The sequence below is a fragment of the Chrysemys picta genome, chromosome 2, assembly GCF_011386835.1.
Source record: "Chrysemys picta bellii isolate R12L10 chromosome 2, ASM1138683v2, whole genome shotgun sequence".
Lineage (NCBI taxonomy): Eukaryota > Metazoa > Chordata > Testudines > Emydidae > Chrysemys > Chrysemys picta.
In genome coordinates, this window is record NC_088792.1 from 180,700,004 (window position 1) to 180,722,348 (window position 22,345).

At 40.2% G+C, this 22,345-nt stretch overlaps 1 protein-coding gene across 32 annotated transcripts in view; it reads left to right on the forward strand.

The window, feature by feature from the left end:
- Positions 1 to 22,345, forward strand: part of ATXN1 (ataxin 1) — a 271,002-nt gene that overhangs the window by 65,493 nt on the left and 183,164 nt on the right. For all 32 annotated transcript variants that reach the window (XM_065585035.1, XM_065585036.1, XM_065585044.1 and 29 more), the window contains one exon: positions 5,221 to 5,346. The gene's annotated coding sequence lies outside the window, so the exon portion shown is untranslated. The remainder of the gene's footprint in view (positions 1 to 5,220; positions 5,347 to 22,345) is intronic.

Sequence of the window (22,345 nt, forward strand, 5' to 3'; positions counted from 1 at the left end):
AGAAGAACAGGAGTACTTGTGGCACCTTAGAGACTAACAAATTTATTAGAGCATAAGCTTTCGTGGACTACAGCCCACTTCTTCGGATGCATCCGAAGAAGTGGGCTGTAGTCCACGAAAGCTTATGCTCTAATAAATTTGTTAGTCTCTAAGGTGCCACAAGTACTCCTGTTCTTCTTTTTGTCTTGATATTGTATGTACTTGATGCTATACTACACATCTTTTAAAAAAATGTGCTATTACCCCAGTAGGATACGTGTGAGAGTCAGTCTGACAAGTGTGACAAACCTTGTTTCCTGGATTGGACAGTCAGCAATCCACAGAGTTGATTACCAATCCCATTATTTGTTGAAATTCTTGTGTAGTGATTCATGCTGAAGAAAAGGAAGTGGAAATACAGATGATGGGGGAATAACAAAACACTAACAATTACAAATCTTCTCAGTAATATGTGGCATGGCAGCTGACATGGGAACTTCATCTACTTCCGTATCCTGTCTCTTTCTCGTTAAAGAAAGGGGGTTGGCTTAAATAGTCCTTTTAAATCTGACCAATTCTTCTAGCACCCAGGCCCTTGTTATTCCACATTAAGGCTTTTGTTGCTTCCCTGACTGCAACTAATGGCCTTGTTGGCATCTAAAAGCATTATCTTCTCTTGCTAGTTGTGGTGCTGCTGCTGGTCGGAGGCTGGTCGGCTCCAGAGAGCTGAAGAATGTTAATGATATGATCTCTGGTGTTCCCTGTAACAAAGGATGCTACAGAAAGTTTCTGCTAAAATTACCTGTTTCCCATGGCATGAGGGGAAATCTATTTTAACATAGCTAAATGACCTAGATTGTTCACTCTGTGGACAATTACCTATCAATAAACAAACACATGCTACTGAAAATCCAGCCTAACATAGCCAGCCTACAGGTGGGGTGGAGTTCAAGGTACAGATCTCATCTTTAAATGCTGAGTTGGCTCCTTTTTAAGGCAGAGAGTAAGAGAGAGAAGAACCTCAAGGCTGTGTGCTCTGATAGCTGCTCTGCTCCCTTCAAAATCCATCTCAAGGGACACAGCATTTCTTAATTTTTCTAGAGGCCCTACATTTAAATATGCAGACCATACACAGGTTTTACATATTTCGCTACCTCTCTCTCTTTGTAACATCAGTGTGTACTTACCTCAGACAATTATAATTGTTTAAATATAGTGTTTATCATTTTTCATGTGCATATTGAAGTTTTATAAAAGAACCTTATTTCCGGCACCAGCTTGTCCAGATAGGAGGTGTAGACAATAATCATTTAGGTGGTGGCAGCGCAGTGGTTCCAGTATCGGAACTCAGAGGTTTTTTAAAGCAAGCGAAGTATGGGCCTGGGCACGAGGAGAAGCATAGTGTAGCACAGGTCTTGCTACATCTTTTAACATAATTAGCAAACACTCCAGCCAAGGCTGGATGAAGGCCTGTAGACAACAGGCATGTGCCTTAGGGCCACAGCTGCAAAAGCCATGTGATAAAGTCACCACCGCAGCTTTCAGGGTCTCTTTTTAAAAAGAATGTATTTTTCTGGTCCTCTCATTTGCAAAGATGTTTAGAATCTGAGTGCAGCAGACGTCTGAGTCTGCAGACAGCCTCCAGTGCAGGGAAGACCAGCAGCAGACACTAATGCCAGAGAGGAAGCCAACTAATGCTATCAACATCACCAGAGCACCTCTTTGAGGTGAGAGGCCCTGCCACTGCTTGAGTGGAGGAAAAGGCACCCTGCTGCCACTCCCACCACTGTCTGGGGGGAGCAATCTGGCCGTCACCATTTCTCCCTCCTTGTGTGGCATGGGGGTGTCTCTAGGGCTCTGGATTACCTTAGTCTGTCCCTGACTGCATCCTGATGCACATGGGAGTGGAGCCTGGCTCTGCCCATTCCCTGTCCAGAATCACCTCTGGAACTAGTAAGTAGTGCAGGCAGTTCTAGTCATCTCTACCCCTTCTCTCCCCCCCAGGACTTGGAGATGTATTGTCTGCGTCAGTGTGAGAGCATTTGTGCAGGGGAGCAGTTCACTGTACCCTCTCTTCCCAGCCCCCGTGCAGTCACACAGGGGGAGGCATGATCTAACTCTTCCTGTGTAGTGCATCCTGGGGTTTAATTTCTTTCTTTTCTTGATTCTTTGTTTCCACTGTTGTGGTTTTCGTTGGTTTTGATTGTAGTCAGACATGTTAAAACGATTAAGTACAAATTGCCGGGGATGGAAAACTATCTTGGTCAGTTTAGCACAGACAACACCCTCAGACAAATGCAAGTATGAAGCAATCCAGCAGAAAGACTCTTTAACAGTGTTTCCAACTCGCACCATTTTATCAGAAATCTTGCGATATTTGGTGTTTTTTCTCACGATATTTGGTGTTTTTCCAACTTCTGGATTCAAGCAGCTATAAAACAGTTCTGTGAAACCATTCATCCTTCTACGGATGGCTTTGCTCAGAGAGCTCTGGAAAAGGCAGTAGTGCTGATAAAAGTACAACCCAGCAAAGAGTTTCCTAGCTTGTATTTTCTAAGGACCAGATTCTGATACTGTTACTTATTTTGAGTAGCACCTCGCTCTACAAGGGGTCTTTTGGACTTAAGTGGGTTGTTTTGTTGATTAAGGTGCTATTTAACATGTGTTAAGAGTGTCTGTCACTTACCTACTTAGATGTATATTGTTGCTGTTAGTAATAATATTTATTTATCACCTAGCCATTGTGCTTGGCGCTGGCTCCCATTACCATAGTGTCTGAGTGCCTTACAATCTTTGTTATGTGTATCCTCACAACTCCTCACTGCGAGGTAAGGTCATACTACTGACTCCAGTATACATATGGGAAACTGAGGCACAGAAAGATTAAAGTTAACATTTATAAAGTATGTAAGTGATTTAGGAGCCTAAGACTCAGATCCTCAAAAGTATTTAGACGCCTCACTCCCATTGAGAGTGAGGCGTCTAAATACCTTTGAGGGTCTGGGCCTTAGGAGCTTGCATCTCACTGAAAGTCTTGGACACGTCTGAAGATGTTATGTTACGTGACTGGCCCAAGGTCACATAAGGAGTCTGTGGCAGAGCAGGGAATCTGGCCCTAAATGAACATTATTTATTCATTTAAAAAAATTAAAGAAAAAGGTGAAAGTAAGAATAAAAGAATTTGATGTTCCTGTAGATCTTAAAATACAACCTTCCATCCCTTATATTTAAATAACACAAAGACTGTGACACAAACACAGAGGGAAGCCAGGAAGTTCATAGTAAAAGCTGATAGCCAGTAACTCGTGCCCATTACATTTTGTCTTGAATTAATCCTGTTTGCAAGGTGAGGTGAAGCATAGACAGATTGTCTTCCTTCCTTAACTTTGAACTTCCAGGCTTTTCAGTATTTGGGTCTCAGCTTTAAAGGGTCTCATCCTGCTCCCACAGGTCAGTGGGCCTAACTGTGCAATCCCTAGTCACACTGAGTGAGAGTAGTCTCCTTGAAGTCAGTGCAGTCACTCACATCAATGCTTATCAATGTGAATCAGCCCTTCACAGATGAGACCAGTGGGGGCAGGAAAGGCCTATAGTTACTTAAACAGGACGTTTGGGGTTCTGTATGTAATGTAAACTGCTTTAGGGACTGGTGAAATACGTCGTTTCTGTGCGGATACTAAAATAAAAGTAGTAAGGGGTTTAGGGGTACTTCTGCCCTCTCTTTAGTACACCTCTACCTGGATATAATGCTGTCTTTGGGAGCCAAAAAATCTTACCGTGTTATAGGTGAAACCGTGTTATATTGAACTTGCTTTGATCCGCCGGAGCACGCAGCCCCGCCCCCCCAGAGCGCTGCTTTACCACGTTATATCCGAATTCGTGTTATATTGGGTCGTGTTATATTGGGGTAGAGGTGTACATCAGTTTTTGTTCCCAGTATTTTTTACAACTGGAGATGCACCATCATTGATTTGACTTTTTGAATCACTCACCACTTTTGGAAAAGTTACTTTTTGTTTGCAGAAGAATGCACAGCCCCAGAGAGACGTGGATAATGACTCCGCTTCTTAATTAAAAACAACGGAAAAAATTATTCAGTGCTGCCTGTCTGACATAGCAGGAAAAAAGCAAACAAACAGTTTGGCTTAAATACACATAAGCTCAAATTCTGTCCTCTATCACATTGTGAAACTTCCTTGACTTCAGTAGGGGTTTCACAGGTGTAACTGAGGGGAGAATTTAGCTATACATTTTGTATAGCAATTCCAAATACAGTTCTAAAATTTGTTTATAAAACAATAACTAACATGCCCAGAATCCAAAGGGGATTGCGAAATGGGATGAAGGGTTCTCAAAGAGAAAATGAACTCAGTGCTGGTTCAAAGCACTAAGTCATTTAATACTGCAAGAGACAGCTTAAACCTTAAATACTGGACCAAATGCATCCCTGTCATAAATGGTTGTACATGAGGGTAAACATGATCTGTTGTTTTACGACAATCAAGAGGAGATTGAGCATGCTGATGTAACTCTTAATCTCTTACTTTAAAATCAAAAACATTCATGCCTTTTTGGTGACTGTGGGGAATATCAAAATTGTATCAAATCAGAGAGTCAGCAGTTTCTCTCACTTATTCACTCACCCTCCCACCCTTCTTTCCTCCCTCCTTCAGCCAGTCTGTCTTGTGTTCTGTAAATTCCAAAATATTGTTGTACGTATTTACTGTCTGGTCTGATATTTTCCCACATATTAGGGTATTAAAAAAGATGAATGTGACAAAGTGAACAGTGTAGATCTTTAGGCAGTCAATCAAACTTCACATAAAGCTTCCTTAAATAATAATCATGAATGATCATTATCTACTGTAGCAGTTTGTTATTTAACACAACACATTTTTCTGATTTGCAGCTACAGTGGTTCTTTCCTTTTTGTATTCTGTATTTTGTATTCTGTTGAATGAGGTACTCATTGGTTCATTAATGACCATACTATATTACAATATAGTGTACCAGAGAACATGATTTTTTAAAAATACTTTACATTTGTTTAAGGCAACTGGGGGGAAAAAGTGCAACCTACAGAACAGTCGTCAGAGTGCTTCTACTCTGGGTAGTTAACACAGTTGCTTTAGGAAATAAAATATACATTGGAGAAAGGTCAGGGATTTCCCCTGAGCCACCTACCAACCACTTGAAGTGACATTTTCATTCTGAGTGTTTCTTGTTTTGTTTTTATTTAAGTATCCTGGAGCACAATGGAAAAGTTTTAATACAAGACATCAGAAAAAAGTGCTGCAATGTCTAGTGTGCTGAGGGGAAAAAGGGAGACTTACAACTGCATCTTGAAACACTCTCAGATGATTTGAGGTAAGTGACAGAAAATGTTTTGGCACAAATTCTATTGTAATTAATGTAATCATTATTAACTTTTGAATCTCAGGATGTCTTTTTAACCTGCATTGATAGATGAGAGAGAGAGAGAGAGAGTGAGTGTGTGTGTGTGTGTGTGTGTGTGTGTGTGTGTGTGTGTGTGTGTGTAGGTGAGTGGGTGGGTGTAAGTAAAAATAACATACGATTTTAATGGCAAATCCAGAGAAAAAAACAAAAATATGTAGTGTACTTCTGTTTCTGAAATTAACTACCCGAGCAAACACTATCCAGCAGACATGTATGCGTGTGTTTAACTTCATGCAAATGATTAGTCCCAGTTGAATCAATGAGGCTTCTCATGTTTAAAGTTATTCACATGCATGAGTATTTGTGGGAATCAGAGACTGTATTATACGATCCTGTAAAAAGAAAGGTATTGTATAAAATATAGTGGATTGTAGGAAAATGCCTGTACAATCTCTTATTGTTATAGAACTGACATCAGTAATCAGATTTTACAGCAGTCTGCAGTAGTATTTTTATGTTAAATAGGTACCTTTCAATTATATATATATTTTAAAAATCTTCACCTGGAATATCAGACTTCTTACAGAGGTCTGTTAATTTTATTTTATCTTTAATATTTTGGCTGGCTTAACTGCTTTGTTGGTGACATTCTAAACTGGTGCAGTTAAAACAATAAATAAAGTCTCCTTTCTGAACCAGAGCTATGAATGATGCATCAATATTTGAATAACAGCAAAATCAGCACTTCTGTCACTCAGGCTACTTTGTGTTGTTTTGTTTTAACATTTCCTAAATAAAGAGGGTTTAAATATGAATTGCAGTGAAGAGCCTCATCTTTCATCTTTGTTCTTCATTTTCCAGGCCTTTATTTTGCTCGCATTCAAAAGGAATGACTGCATTTTTGTATTGAGTAAGGGTGAAAATACGGTACAGTTGTAAAACTGTGATCCCTGAAAATACTATAAATAATCATTAAAAAATCCTGTGGCCTCCTTTCCAAATAGAAATACCAAACCGTTTCTTCCATTCTGCATACAGGTGTTGGAGACAAAAAATTACTATAAGAAACCTGCAAAGTTGAGGGCATGGATGAATTGCTATGTTCTCTCATGGGGCAAGGGTTAGCCATGGTGTGGAAGGGGCAGGAAATGTAGTATCAGGCCCGTGCAGAGCATGAGAACCACCAAGGAATTCCAACACCAACCCCCCAGATCTTGGGACATCTCTATGGCGTGCCTGCATCTTGATGCACTATTGCCCTTCACTCCCCCTTCTTCAAGCAGCATGACTGCCACTAATATCTCTGAGCATTACTCAGCTCTCAAAAAGGGGAGTTAAAAAGCCACGGAGCTGACGTTCTTGTTGTAAGGAGCAGCCTTAACAATCAGGAGGATTTCCAGTGCAAACAGTTACTGCTCAGCTCCAAGAAGACACACAAAAACAGCACCGTGAACGGTAACGAGAAGATGGAAGAGCAGGTCATCAGCTTGGAACATCAGGTGGCTGAAGGGGAAAATGTGTTTGGCGTCTGCCATATCCTCTGTGTTCCTCTGCCCCATCCAGCTATGCTGCTCAAAACCCTACAGTGAGATTACAGGGGTCTGCATTCAGCGTGGCGGGGAAGGGTAATATGCACAATGTATCCCTTTCCCGCCCTCTTTTTCATATTGCTTGGACTAATCTGGATGGTATTTGCACACGTTTGCGCCCTTCCTTGCTGCAGAGCGGAGGAGAGCATAGCAGGCCCATGGACACTGATTTATAAGTTTGTTTTGGAATCAGCAGGCTTAGCGCTGGGAATCAACATATTTCCTCTTTGGTCAGTGATTTAGGGCTATTGCTTGGAAAATTGTACTAGTCCTGAAAGCATTCATACTAGTCCAATCACTAAGAATCTTTGCAAACTGCTAAAGATTATTACTTTATGCCATCTGATTGCTTAGGTTTCCTCCATGCCTTCAGGTGGTAAAAAGCATTGCTTTCTAGATCTAACTTTTCTTCAGATAGCAGGTGATAAAAATCATGTCAGAATTCAGCTAGTGCAAGAGGAAGATGTTGAATCAATTTAATGCTCTGCTAATGTTTGATATCTCCTCCTGGAAGAGACTCCTGAGGTCTCTTCCAATCCTAATCTTCTATGATTGTATGAGTCTATGATCTCACAACCTATCTTGACTATCTGATATTCCCAGTTTTCATGTCGTGATCCCTCTCAGTACCCGGCCCAGGCCAGGGAAGCTAATGAGCCAACCCAACAGAGTAAAGTGGGTGATGAATCCTGGTTACATGCCACCTGAGGCACCTTGCGCATACGCTAAGAAAAAGAAGTGATACAAAACGTTCATTTGTTTCTAGCCCTTTGTGGACCATAAGATATTGGATCTGCAATTATTTCAGGCCAGTGTGATGTCTTTTTATTTGTGTGGTTTTTTTTTAACCCTGGTGCAATGTAATCCATATAGTTTTCCTTTCCCAGTATCCTCCTAGTTCTTCTTCAAGTCATGTCTTTATGGGTGCTCCATGTCAAGATATGTGCACCCATGCACAAAATCAGAGATTTTTGTTAGAATTGTCCATGTTTGTGCCCTAGACACCCTTGTGCCCTAGTATAAGGGTATCTAGGGAAGGGGGACCCTGCCCCCACTCCAGTTCTTTCTCAGTCATGAAGGTCTAGCAAGGGACTTGGAGGCAGAGGAGAAAGAAGGCAGCTAGTGGAGCACCTGTAGGGATGCACGTCTCGAAGAACTCCAGTTACTGTTCACTGTTCAAGATAAATAACCTCTTTAGTTGTTGAAAAGGTGCTGAAGTGGTAGTGGTCCACCTCTTTTTATGTACCCTTATATTGGGGCACAAGGTTTTCTAGGGCACAAGCAAGGATTTGCAGATGCTGCTGACGAATATTTCTGATCAAGAGCACATGGGCACGGGTATATCCTGATGTGGAGCACCCACAGTGACACTACTGGAAGAACTCACGTTATAATAATATATGGAGATATTCCTATTTCATAGAGCTGGAAGGGACCTTGAAAGGTCAGCAAGTCTAGTCCCCTGCCTTCACTAGCAGGACCAATTTTTTTTGCCCCAGATCCTTAAATGGCCCCCTCAAGGATTGGACTCACAACCCTGGGTTTAGTGGGCCAATGCTCAAACCACTGAGCTATCCCTTTACAATGTAAGTAACTGCTCCTCCTCCTTCTCTTCTGAGCCAAGGACAAAGGTGGCTATAAAGTACAGGGGAACGACAGTGCGTCTGTATGGCCTTTTTAATCATTTGGACAACTTTCTTTTGCAGTCACAGTGGGTTTGTCCTATCTAGTTTTCTTCTCAGACAGATGTGGAAGACCATTTTTTGGAGGGGTACTAGAAAAAGGAAAATACGTTGGCAACACGAGCTACATTATAAAATGCATAAAAATTGTATGGCAACTTCTACCATTTTCTGGATTCCTTGTCAGGAGGACTTAAAGAAATAGTGCACTCTTTTGTGTGTATAGAACATAAGGTTCCATGGTGTATGTCAGTGAGTTAATTGGATGTCAACTGGGCGGAAGGGTTGGTTTTCTTCTGCATTTCATTTTTCACTTGGAGTGGTTTTTGGGATCTGAGCCGTTCTTGGACTAAAGATGTGCTAGTTTTCTTTTCCATTTTCCTGCTCTTCCTACAATTTACCTCCTAGCCCCTGATCCTCAGGTCTCCCAAACCATTACATTACTGTAGCTTCTGAAGGAAGATGTCGTTGGTTGGCCTTTTTTTTTTTTTTTTGGTCAACTAATGAAAAAGGGCTCCCTCCCTCCCCCCAGATGAGCTGCTTTGGTAACCAGAGCAACTTGTGTTAAGTGGAAATGAGGCTTTGCTAATATGTGTGCTTGCTTCCAGTTCCCTGCAAATGGATCTTTTCAATGGGGTGTGCCTTTTGTGAATCAGAAGGAGAGCTACAGGCTGCCAGACACATAGTGCAATTGTTCATTTGTTTACATGTGTGAGTGTAAGCTTTTGTAAAAGGGAGGTGCTGGGGAGGGAGAAGAGGGAGCTTTATTGTGTGTGGTTGAGTGAGTGTCATGAAACAACACAGTGCATGGTTTCAGGGAGATGCAGGCTGCCTATAGTGCCTCTGATGGGTATGTTCCATTTAGTACTGATGAGCAGTCCCTCTGATTTTCATATATTAGTAAGCCAGATAAAAATTAAATGACTTGAAGGTGAAATAGCATTTGTCTACTTGGGCTGTAAACCACAAAAGGCAAAATATTCAAAACCTGAAAAGTTTCCAACACTTTATTTAAATCATGTGCATTGTCTTTCAAAAGAGCAATGTAAATATGAATGAAACCAGTACTGTGATCCCGCAGTGAGGCTATTCATTATAAAGGCCATAGTAGTACAGATTAGACATGGCTCTGACCCAAAACCTGCTTGCAACTTTGAGGAAGTTAGGATCCAGATCTGAACTTTGTGTTTTAGGGCCATTTCTAGTAGAGGATGATTTTTAACTTCGTCCATAAAATTGGAGGAGCCCACAGGAGCCCATTAAATAACATTTTGCCTGTCTCTGACCTGCCCCTTTCTCTTCCCAAGATCAGTACTGTATAAGTGCAGAAGCCAGGTTTTTGAGCACTGGCTGGGATGATTTAGCTGGGAATTGGTCCTGCTTTGAGCAGGGGGTTGGACTAGATGACCTCTTGAGGTCCCTTCCAACTCTGATATTCTATGATTCTATGACTTGTGGCAAAAGCACACTGATTCAGGGACCTGTGGATCACTTTATCTGGTTCTGAACTCCCATCACACAGATGTATTTTTTTTAATAGGCCCGATTCCTTTCTGGAGTTAAAACTTTCTTGTCCAGTGAGGATTTTGCAGGATCTTGAAGGAGTTAAGTGGCGTGGCCTTAAAGCCCCATGAAGCCCCAAATCTATGGGCCAATCCACTTCGGAGTATACTGTGCTACACTGAGTGGACTTGTGATGCTCCAGCTGCCTAGTGGTCACACAGATGGGTTTGAAAGGAAGGAGGGACCATGGAGGTGAGTATGTTTCTAGTGAGAAACAGGTTCTTGGTACTAAGCTATTTAACATTTTTATCAAAGACTTAGAAGAAAACATAAAATCATTGATAAAGTTTGCAGACAACACAAAAATTATGGGAGTAGTAACTAAAGAAGAGGGCAGGTCTCTGATACAGAGCGATATGGATTGTTTGGTAACCTGGGCACAGGCAAACAATATACATTTTAATGCAGCTGAATGGAAATGTATTTATCTAGGTTGGAACAAAGAATGTAGGCCATACACACAAGATGGGGGACTCCATCCTGGGAAGCAGTGACTCTGAAAAAGATTTAGGAGTTGTGGATAATCAGCTGAACATGAGCTCCCAGTGTGATGCTTTGGCCAAAAGAGCTAACGTAATCCCTGGATACCTAAATAGGGGAATCTCAGGTAGGCATAGAGAGGTTTTTACCTCTGTATTGGGCACTTGTACAACTGCTGCTGGAATACAGTGTCTAGTGTCTACAATTCAAGAATGATGTTTGTAATTTAAGAGGGTTCACAGCACTGCCATGAGAATTTTTAAAAGATTAGAAAATATGCCATATAATGATAGAGGCAAAGAATTCCGTCTATTTAGCTTAACAAAGAGAAGATTAGGGGGTGATTTGAACACAGTCTATAAGTAACTACATGGGGAACTAAATGTTGATAATGGGCTTTTCAGTCTAGCAGAGAAAGGTATAATACGATCCAATGGCTTGAAGTTGAAGCTAAACAAATTTAGACTGGAAAGAAGGTGCAATTTTTAAACTGTGAGCGTAATTAACCGTTGGAACAATTTACCAAGGGTTGTGGTGGACTCTCCATCCCTGGTCATTTTTAAATCAAGATTAGATTTTTTTTTTTTTAAAGATATGCTCTAGTTCAAACAAGAATTATTTTGGGGAAGATCTTCAGCCTGGGTTATGCAGAAGGTCAGATTAACTGTTCACAATTGTCCTTCTGGCCTTGGAATCTACGAATCATACTGTCTTGGCTTTGTTCCCCCTTCTGCATATATAGGGGTCTTTGCACACTTTTCCCCAGCTTGTTTTTCCCCTGTGCACTTGTTGCCTTCATAGGCCTCTTCAGTCGTTGTAGCTGCATCATCTCTAGGGAGTTGTCTGGCTATTTGTGGTTTTACTCGTCCTCCAGCTATGTCAGAGATTCAAATCCAGCACTCAGGGACATTATGTGGATTTATGACACTCCTGTGGGACTTTGGATCCATAAACCAATGAATGGATTACAGTGAGACATAAAGTATTTTCATCTGTAACATATAATCCTGCTATGATATTGTTCATGTTGTTATGCAAAGGAAAGCTGGCATTGATATACCAACCTGTCAAAAGAGAGGAGACGCCTGTAAGCATGAATGAACTGAGAACTTCTTTTGACAATGAATTTGGCCTTTTCCTAATACATTTCTGCTTCTGGACTATAGTTTAGAAGAATGGATGCAGTTTTTCTTTTAATGATAATTAAAATATTTTTAAAATAATTAAATACCAAAAAGCTCAGAACAATTTTTTTCAAACCTGGGTAATTTAAAGTTAGGCTCCTAAATATAGATTGCACATTTGCATCATCCATTGACTTCAAGGATTCAGGTTGGACAGTTTTGGCCAAAGACTCTTTATCATTAGCTGCACACACATAAAATATCTGAAAGCTACAAACAAATCTATTTAAAAACAAAATATTTGAAAATTATTCCCTGATCTAGTTAACTGCCAAAACCTGTGTTCAGGATTCTGTGTATCTTTTGCTCTCACTGATAACATCATGAATACCGAAAAGACTGTGAGAAGCTTGTTCGTTGGCCATCCAACTTTTGAGTATCTGTATTACAGCCAACTATTGTAAGAGAAACAGAACAAGGCATTAGATGCTACTTCTGCAAAGGATGAGATGGGATTGCAGAATTTTGGGCTATGCATGTCAGTGAAAGGCTTTTTTTAACTATGGTATGACTCCTAGTCCATGTCATACCACATTCTGGTATGCCACGCTGAAAAACGTGTGTGTAAATTGCCTTTCATTTTACTGTCATTCAGTGCAATAGTGCCTAGCCTCTAAAGAGAGAGAGTGGTATTGCTGGATTATATGAGTTAGTATTTAGGTGCATCTGATGTTAAAAAGCACTGAAATAGCCTTAAAGTAGGCAGTGTGGTACAGTGTTTATTGCCAGGGATTTGGAATTGGAAGAAGTGGGTTGTACTTTGATTCTTCCACTGACTTGTTATGTAATCTTGGGCAAGTCATTTAGGAGAGATTTTCAAAGGCACAATAGGTAGTGAGATACCTAACTGCCATTTGTGCCATTTCTCCCCTTATCCTCTGTGCATTTCAAGTTTCTCCATCTTTAAAAAGAGAATAATATTTACCTTTCTTTGTAAAGCACTTAAAGATCGTTGGATAAAAGGGGGTTTAGATAAAATGCAAAATATTCTTTGGAAAACTTACTTGAGTAATGGCTCAAAACCTAATTGAATCTGCAAGGCCAGTAGCCCAGACACAGTGGAAACAGCCTATTTCCTCTCTGCTAACGTACCAAGCAGCAGGAACCTGTGTGAGGGAACTCTGTTGCTCCCTTGTGGAGTTTTGCACTCCAGCAAAGGGGTGGCATGTGGGTATGGTGAGGGCATGGCCAAAGGGTCCACGGTGTGCATGGATCCACAAGACCTAAGCACTATTTGTGGTGGGGAGCAGTTGGGCTGTGTCTACATCTTCCCACCACTTCCCTTCTTCTCTGCAGTAGTGCCTGCAAGTGTGCTTCTCAACGGGCACAGGATGGTGAGGCTGGAGATTCTATTCCTAAGCCCTGCAGTTCTTGTGGGCATTTCTTTGCATGCACTGTTTACTCTTAATAGGCCTCATCCAAACCCCAGTGAGGTCAATGGAAGATATCTACTGACTTCAGTGTGCTTTGTATCAGGCCCAATATGCTCATGTTCCAGGGTTTGTCCTATAGTAACATTGTTTTAAATGGTAGTGTTTTCGAGCATTTCTGCAGAATGCTACAGTATTTTTTAAATAAAGGGGCTGCATGCCAATATCACACAATGACATTTTGCTGTTCCAATTCTTATGCTTAGGCATTCATCCCAATTTGGCCCAAATTTCTGGTATGTGATATTTTTTCTAAATACTGTACTGCTCAGTGTAATCCATCATGCATATTTTTGGATTATTTATACCTACCCAAGTCTGTCAACACAAATATACCTCAACAGCACATCAGATAGCGATAATCCTGTTGAGAAAGCAATTATTGTGTTTGCATAGAATTAGGTGACTGTGGAGGTGTGGGTTTTTTTCTGAAGCTGGAATGAGACACATTTAAGGTGAGCAGTAACATGCAAATTTCCAACTATTTTCTGTTGTTGCGATTTTAAAATGATTAAGCCACGAATATGGGGTGAACTGTTGATTATGACTGTGTTTCCGAAGTGTAGATCTGCACCCAGTCCTGCATGCATCCAAAATGTATGTCTGTAAGTGGCACAATATGGTAGAAGCTCACTGTCCTTATACCATGCTGAGACCCACTACATTTTTGGTTTTAGCACTTCTTTCTTCCAAAAGGAATCTAACCCTAATTTAAAAAAATGGTTAAGAAAAGCCAAGCCAACTATTATATTTTCTAAAGCTGGCATGATTTGGAGATGAAATTAAGTCAAAAGGAAATCACAGTTTTAGACACCAAAGTTGACAGCAAGCCGACAAGCCAGTCTGTGGTTCTCATGATTTCATTTCTGGAAAGTACAGCACTGGTCCAAAACACAAAAAGGGGACACAATTATTTTCTTTTCTGGTAAGTTTCAAATAAAACACAATGTGCTACACAGAAAGGATCAAACTTTTTTGTGCGGAATTTCACTCTTCTTTTTCTGGTGTGATTCATCGCACCTCTTCAGTCTCAGCCCTCACTTGGTTTAAATAACCTTGCAGGCCTGTAGTTGCAAGCTGTTTCTGTGAAGCTCTCCTGGTTTGCAATAAAACTTTTTTTTTTTTTTTAAAGGTTTTAGGGCTTCAACTGACTTTTTTGTTCCTGTTTCCCAGGTCTGTTTTACTCGCATTTTATATTAACCACCCTATTGCACCTGCTTGAGCCCTGTGATAGGCAAAAACACATTACAGTTGCAGATAGAACAAGGAATGAATCACTGCATTCTGCCTTTCAATTAGATTACTTAAATTACAAAGCATAAGTATTCCTTTTGGTATGGCACAGCAGCATTATTATCTCACTGCATTGATGGAATGGGAGTGGAAGTGAACATAATTCTTCTTCTATTACATCGTTAATGAGCCACAATTAAAAATAGTGTGTTGGCGTGCTAGAGCGAATGTGTTATTTTCAGAATTTTATGTAAGTCATTTCTGCTGTTGTACTTAGCCAGCGCCATGTTGCTCTGAAAGCTTTTAGAAATAAAATTGCCGAAAGGTCTGTCTGCTTGTTGAAAGCTAATTGGACAGTAAAGTCTGTCAGCTATAAAGGTTTAAGTTTGCTACTGTGTGTCAAAGTCTATTTGTGTTTCTTAGGTTTTCTTTATGGATGACTTCTTTACTATCTATATAGGAAAGAAAATCACACAGTACAGTAGGTTTGTTATATATGCACAGAGCTCCACTTGGATTCCATGTCTGATGCTTTTGGTTGAAAACCTGACTCAGAGGTGGCGCAAGACTGCTAATGCTAATACTTTCAGTGTTCAAATATATACATGTATACGCACATGTAGGAGTTTCATTTCAATTGTCTCTTTTAGATCTTTTTCCAAAACTTAAAAGTCATTCTTAGCATTTTGCTAATTTTTTCAGCACTTGTAGCTTCTGAAAGAATTGACATCATTGAGAGAGTAGAAAATAATCCTGTCATTTTCGTCTTGACAGCATTCTGCTCTGTGCTCCAAAAACCTGATGCATAATAATGGATGAGCCAAAGATTTCTTGGAATTGTCTCCATTTTCCCCCCCTTGCGCAATTCTGTTTTATTTTTAGCATCATAGCAGGGAGCTCATCAGTGCACTGGACCACGTTCATGTTTAAACCATATAGTTCCTTGTAACTTTAGAACAAAATGAAGTGGATGGGTCAAGTGCTGAAGGGTGGTTTGTTTATTTTGGTAACCTGACATGGGGTCATATTGAAAAGCAACCTTGCTTGAAATCCCTGGGTGAGGGCTGGGGTGGTCAGTGAATCAAGGGTTCCCCATCACACTACTATCATGGCTCCCCATTGCATTGAGTCAGCAGCACTGTGTGGAGCACTTGATGTGCTGAAACCTTGGCACTGAAACGGTTGGCTACATCCACCTCAAGACTATCTCTGTTAGAAAGCTCCATCTCCCAGGAGACCTGCTCAACCCCTCATGCCTTTTCTAGAATGAATCATTCTGCCTGGCCCTCCAGAACTTCCTCTTCCACCCCCGAGCCTATCCTATACGTCCTCTGTTTTCAAGTCTTGGCCAACAGCGGGTGAGTCTGGGACAGAGCAGGTGAGAAAAATTAAATAAAAATTAAATGTGGTGAAAAATTAACATGACTTTTCAATATATTTTTCAATCAGCTTTATTTGGCAGGGAAACCTGCCAAAACACAAGTAGTTGATGGACTTAGGAGACCTTGGTTCAAGTCCTTACTCTGCCATAGACCGCCTATGTGACCTTGGGCAAGTCTCTTAGCCTCTCTGTGCTTCAGTTCCCTGTCTATAAAATGTGAAGAATAGTAGTTCCCTACCTCCAGGGGATGTTTGTGAGGATATACATGGAGATTGAGAGGTACTCAGATACTGTAGTATTGGAGGCCGTATAAGTACCCAAGATATACAGGTAGGATATAAGCAGTGTTGTTGGATAATCTTGGCCAAATCAAGGAGGGTATCATGAATGAGGGGAATAACTGTCTGACATGTCGTGCTCAGAATGTGTGTGTGAAGTTCGGCGTCCATGGGGAGAGAGACTGTTTAACTATGGAACCCAAAGAAATGTGTAGGAAAAGAGTGCCAAATTATAGCAAAGGGAGCATTTTAAAATGTTTTCTCTGCAAGGGGTAGCAAATATTTTACCAAAAATTTGACATTGGAAATGCAGTTGTTCTGTGAAGAGCTATTGGGCCAAGTTTGGAGATGGAATTCAATCATTCAAGTGTGAAACGGAAGGATTTAAAGTTCTGCTTTGAAACTACAAATTTCAGATTAAACTTCGCTGTGGAGTCACTACTGACGTCTCCATAATATCATTGTTGATGCTAATGTCTGTACTTCAATTCACAAAGAAACGTTTCAGACAGAAACATTCTAGGCTCTTAATAAAATAAGACATGTAAAAACTTCCACCTTGAGTTTCTGGTGACAAACCAGCAGGGCTTTGCTGTCATGGTTGGTGATGTCAGTGTAATTTCTCTAGAGTTTTCATTAACCTGAGGTCCCGGATCTCCTCCTCCCTGCGGACTGCTCAGGACATGTTGATTTTAGACACCCTGGATCCCTTGGGAAAGAACACTTCCCTTGTTTTGTTGTGTTCCTTTCCCCAGCTGCGCAGCTCCTGGTCTGTTCTTTGAACTTTCCAGCTTCTGTGCTTTGCTCCTGGTGCTGGCAGTCCAGCGTAGTTGACCAAAATCCTACTTAACAAAGCTTTAAAAAACAGGAGTGCAGTAAATTTCATTTGACTGCCAGCACCCAGAGCAGAGCACAGTTGGGAAAGCGACAGAGAGATTGGGGTGCGGGCAATAGAAGGGGCAGAGAACATACAACAGTGGATCATGGGTGGGAGAAAGGGGAGAAGAAGAGGCAACATATAGGGGATAAGAAAGGAAGTTGGAGAATAAGGGAAGGGTGAGATTAATGAATAATTTAAAAACATTAGTTTACTAACCTTTTTAGTGCCCTGCTGACATGCAGTACATGCCAGGCAAAGCCACAACTTGCGTAGCTGGTGTGCTGGCCTCATTGAAATCAATTGCAAAACTCTCATTGACTTCAGTGGACCAGGATTTCACCCATGTTTACTGCATGTCCCATGCTGCTGAGGTTTGTCATGTCACAGTATATACGTTCACTGAGTACACATGGCATGCTGATATGCACAAGGTTAACCTAAACGTGACTGTAAATCTGTGGGGAATGGGGTAGCCTGGGTAACTCCATTGATTCCAGCAGTTACATCAATGTAAAATTGGAGTAACACCATGGTGAGTTAGACCTTTCATTTTTTCCTCCGGTGGAAAGTCTGTAGGGGGAATTATATTGCATATATGCTTGGTAATATATTTTTAGTAAAACCTTTATAATATCACTTTGGTTAATATCTACGCTTCACTTCTTAGTATTAAATTTGACAGTTTTATTCTGCAAAGTATCCTTGATATAAGAACAAATTCCTATTTAATGTTGCAACCAGACAAACATCATTATATTTTCCTCTCCTGGCTTCTTTTTGAAATTTTGAATTCCAAATAAAACACTTCTTTTGCTCAGTTGCTAGGATTCATGGCAGAAATAACCAGCCACCTGAAGTCTCAGTGAGTGAAATGTATACAGAAATGATGAGGTAGTGAGAGTTTTGGTGTGCTTTTCCTGTTGACATTGCTCAGTTTATAATAGAGCCTATCATGCTATGGCATTCCTGCATATGGACAGCACTTTACAGTGCGGGAAGATATATGCATAGAATGTATTGTGATTAGAGAGCAATGATGCATAGTTCTGTTGTGAACTAATTTTACTTTTCATGTTCAAAAAGTCTTTAGGTGTTATGTACAATAAAAGGATTTTCACTGTTATGTAAATCTTACATTAAATAGGTTGGAATGTAAAATTAATATATTCACAGAGAAGGAATAACAATGTTCTATGTACAATTTCCATGCAGACAAATGCAGTACAACATTGCTAATCTTCACACTGTATAATTCATCTTCCCGTCTCATCGTAAATTAAACATCCAAGTACTGTAGTCTGTTTTCCCAATCCGAAAGTCCCGATTCAGGAAAGCACATATGCATGTGCTTAAGTCCACCCCAACTGAAGATAGCACTTTAAATCCTATTGAAGCCAAGGAGGTGTTTAAGTTAAACAGATACTTAAATGCAGTTCTGAACAGAGAAGATTTCCTGAATTGGAGCCCGAGACTCTTTAATATTTGTACACAATATACTACAGCACATTTAGTAGTACGTCATGAGGTATTAGCCTAAATAATAAAACTTCAATTAAAATATATTTTGTAAAGCTTGCTTTTTTCTGTTTGTTCACTAATTAATTTAAAGTAATAATTCATCCAGTAACTTGGAACGGATATCTCAGTCATTAATGCAAAGTTCTGCTGTAAGTTTAATACAGTATTAAGGGTTAGAATGTGAGTGAACAGAAATCAGGAAATTCATTATAAAGTTTTGTTTTGCAATCTGAGGCCCAAGTCACAGATACTGTGTGTTATAATATACAATATGCATTTTGTTAAATAGCTTTGCAAAATCATCCAGAAAACTGTTAGCAAAAACCTGCCAGACAGTTCTTATTCACACACACAGCCCACTTTCACATCCTCTGCACTGTGCATCCCCAGCACCACCTTATAAAGAGTTAAAAATAAGAGCAACACTCTCCCTCCAGTTCTTCATCCACTTTGTAGGTTACCTTTAACTATGGTGCCGCACTGAAAACAGTGTGTTCCATGGGTATGGAGAGGGCAGAATTTGTCTGTTACTAAGGCTGTGTCTACATGGGGATAAAAAACCTGTGGCTGGCCTGGGTCAGCTGACTCTGGTTCGTGAGGGTCAGGCTCCAGGGCTGAAAAATTGTTGTTTAGGCTTGGTCTGGAACTCAGGCTCTGGGACCCTGTGAGAGTATGGAGGGTTCCAGAGTTCAAGCCTGAGCCCAGACATCTACACAGCCATTTTTAGCCCCGGAGCCCCGCAAGCCCAAGTCAGCTGACCCAGGCCAGCCAACTGCGGGGCGTTAATCCCGGTGTAGATATACCCAGAGAGAATTGGCTGCTAACCAGGCTTTTCTAGAAACTATGTAAAATAACAAGTTAAATTGTGAAAAAAAAGACTGGAAAACACACATGAGCAGAACTCAAATGACTACCAGTAGTCCCTTTTTTCAGATACAACGGAAGAATTTGTAATGTTTCATACTTGTTAGCATCAAATACTTTGTTTGGTGCTATTGTTTAAGCCACAGCTGGAATAAGTACTTATTGCACTGGGCCTGCAACTATGAAGGTGATAAATGGTGACTGGAAATTATTTGTACATAATCCGCTTGGTTATGTTATCTCCTAAATGCATATGATGTCATACCATTTCAAATGGTATCTAATGACCTTATGTACTTTACTCTGTGCCTTGTGATATGAATTAATGTCATCTTATGCTCTGCTAAATTTACAGGAATGGCATTGACAATGAAAGTAACATAAATATTGTGGATGCCTGGGATGCTTTTGTAGTGTGTGTGTGTGTGTGTGTGTGTTATAAGATGGAATACTTTTTGCTTTCACATTGATGAACTACGGGAGCAGTGCTATAAATGAAAGTTCTGTGTTTATCCGCAGAGGGACTGTGGTAATGTGGTGGTAATGCTTACTTGACATGGCCTTTGCTGAAAATGTAGACTCCGACATCAAGTCTAAGTAAAAATATAACAATAAACAGAACACAGAATTTAATGCATGCAAGTCTTAGAGCCTACCAAGGGGCTGCCACTGCATAGTTATACAGGTAGGGAATCAATAAGGAACCATCATCAATCAGACCTCTCATTCTTCTTTATGTGGAAATATTAATCTCCCCATAGCTTTTATTAACTCTTCCCATGTCCCCTAAGGCTTCAGTGTTAAACTGCCTCAGACCATTGTCCCCAGCTGCTTCCATTTCTGCTGCCTGGCGGAGGCTGGAGGGAGAATCATTCAGGTTACATTATGGAGAACAATATTGGTTGCTGCCCAGAGTCTTTCTCTCTAGATTTGTTCCCTCCCATTGGGACTGTTACTCATGCTTTTTTAGATGGGGGATTAAAATAAATGTTTCCTATTTTTTTTTTTAAATATCCATTGTATGTGTCTAAAATGATAGCACTTGTGCCAGCACCCCTTTTAACTTTAAATGTATCCCCTGCGCTGTTTGCAGGTCATATGTGTCTTTTGAACTTGAAAGAGAGTCAATGCCAAAAGGAAACCTTTTCCCCCCTGACAGAGCAGTTTTTAAATAATTGCAATCAGTACACAGTGTGGAGCAAATACAACAATGAAGTTCATGGGTGACTGGGCATAAATTTCCTGAGAACATTGTGGACATATTTGCAGTTTACAAAGTTACTATCTGATTTTTCTTTGATTTTTTTTTAACATGGAGAAATTCATTTACAAGTTCTAAACGAATTCCCCTGCTATTGGAGATGTTTATAACCTCTTATTTGCCTACCATGCCCCTTGCAAAGAACAGCAAGAGCTGTAACTGCTGGCAAGAAGCCAGGGCTCTGTCAGAGCCTCTGTGCGGAAGAAAGGCGGAGCTGCACTTTCATTGTACTGTTGCATTTGATGGAAGTGAGACACTGTATAAGCTGTTTTACAAATAAACCTACAGTACAACCATCCCTTCAAATAATGCTCTGGAAAGTTGCATATCTAAAAGCAAGAAACTCTTATTGAAGTGGGAAGAGTTGTCTATATACTGTTAAATGAAAGGTGAGGAAACATTTAGATCCATTCACAAGTTGAAGTGAAGAGACACATTGCTAGACCAACTTGCTCCAGTAAGTTGCTTTGCAGATTTTTTTTATCATGTTGAGATCACTGCTGTTTGCTTGCATTAGAGAATTATTTCTAATAGAGATTTACTTTTGTGTTGTTTTTGCATTTTGGAAAGGGCTGTCCATTTTGGAAAATGATGGGTATTCAAATTTGGGTATTTTTTCCTCCAAACTCAGAGAAGTGTCTCATATATTAAACCAGGTTTCTGACCTCATTTCTCAATGGAATTTTAAATGGGGGAAACTAAGAGTACTAATTAGTGCCTCATTAAGTACTTATAGTTGAGTATGATAATTTTCTTGAAAGGATAATGTAGTAGATGAATAAAAGAATTCTCTATTAAAAATGAATACAAAGTCATTTTAAACCAGACATTTCATTTATAAAAAATAATAGAATTAAAGCCATATACATTGAATAACTTGGAGACATTGTTAGGCCATTAATTCTAAACACTGACCTACCTTGAAAATGGTCTTACTGCATATGGCCAAATTTTCAAAAGCGCCATCTACATTTACAACTGTAATTTAGGCCCCAAAATAGCCATTAACATGCCAGCCAACCAAGTAGTATGTACAGTTGCAGTAATTGCATTGCCAAACGTAGACATGGGAGTGTGCTGTGGCCTCAGTGCATTGACAGAACTGCCTACTCAGTTTCACTAGTTCCCCATGTTGTTTGGGTCTTCCAACAGTGACATGGGAAACATTTTTTAAGTAGGAAATTGTGAATATAAACTCAAAAAAATTATAAGGGAGAATTACAGGCAGGTCTATTATCTGGTACAATTTAAACTCATTTTTAAAATTTGCCTAGAATGCTAGCTCAGAGTGTCCTTTAATACAAATGCTTTATTTGCAAGAAACTCTGTTTCAACTCATGAATTATTGTGGTCGGAGAGAAGAAACATATTGCAGAATAGAAAGCAGTTTAATATTCTGATAACAATATAATTTTAGGTCATGGCTTTTTCTTTGTGTAGTTTTCGTTTATTTCCTGCATCAAAAATTCCTCTTGCAGCACGAGTGAGCAGATCAGTCCGAGCCTCCTGTTTTTTTGTTGGGCTCCCAGCTGGAAATCCCTCCCTCGATTTTTCCATTGATAGAGTGTCACAAAGGGAATCTAGAATAGAGGAATGGGAGGAAATAGAACAATGTGTACTCTTGGA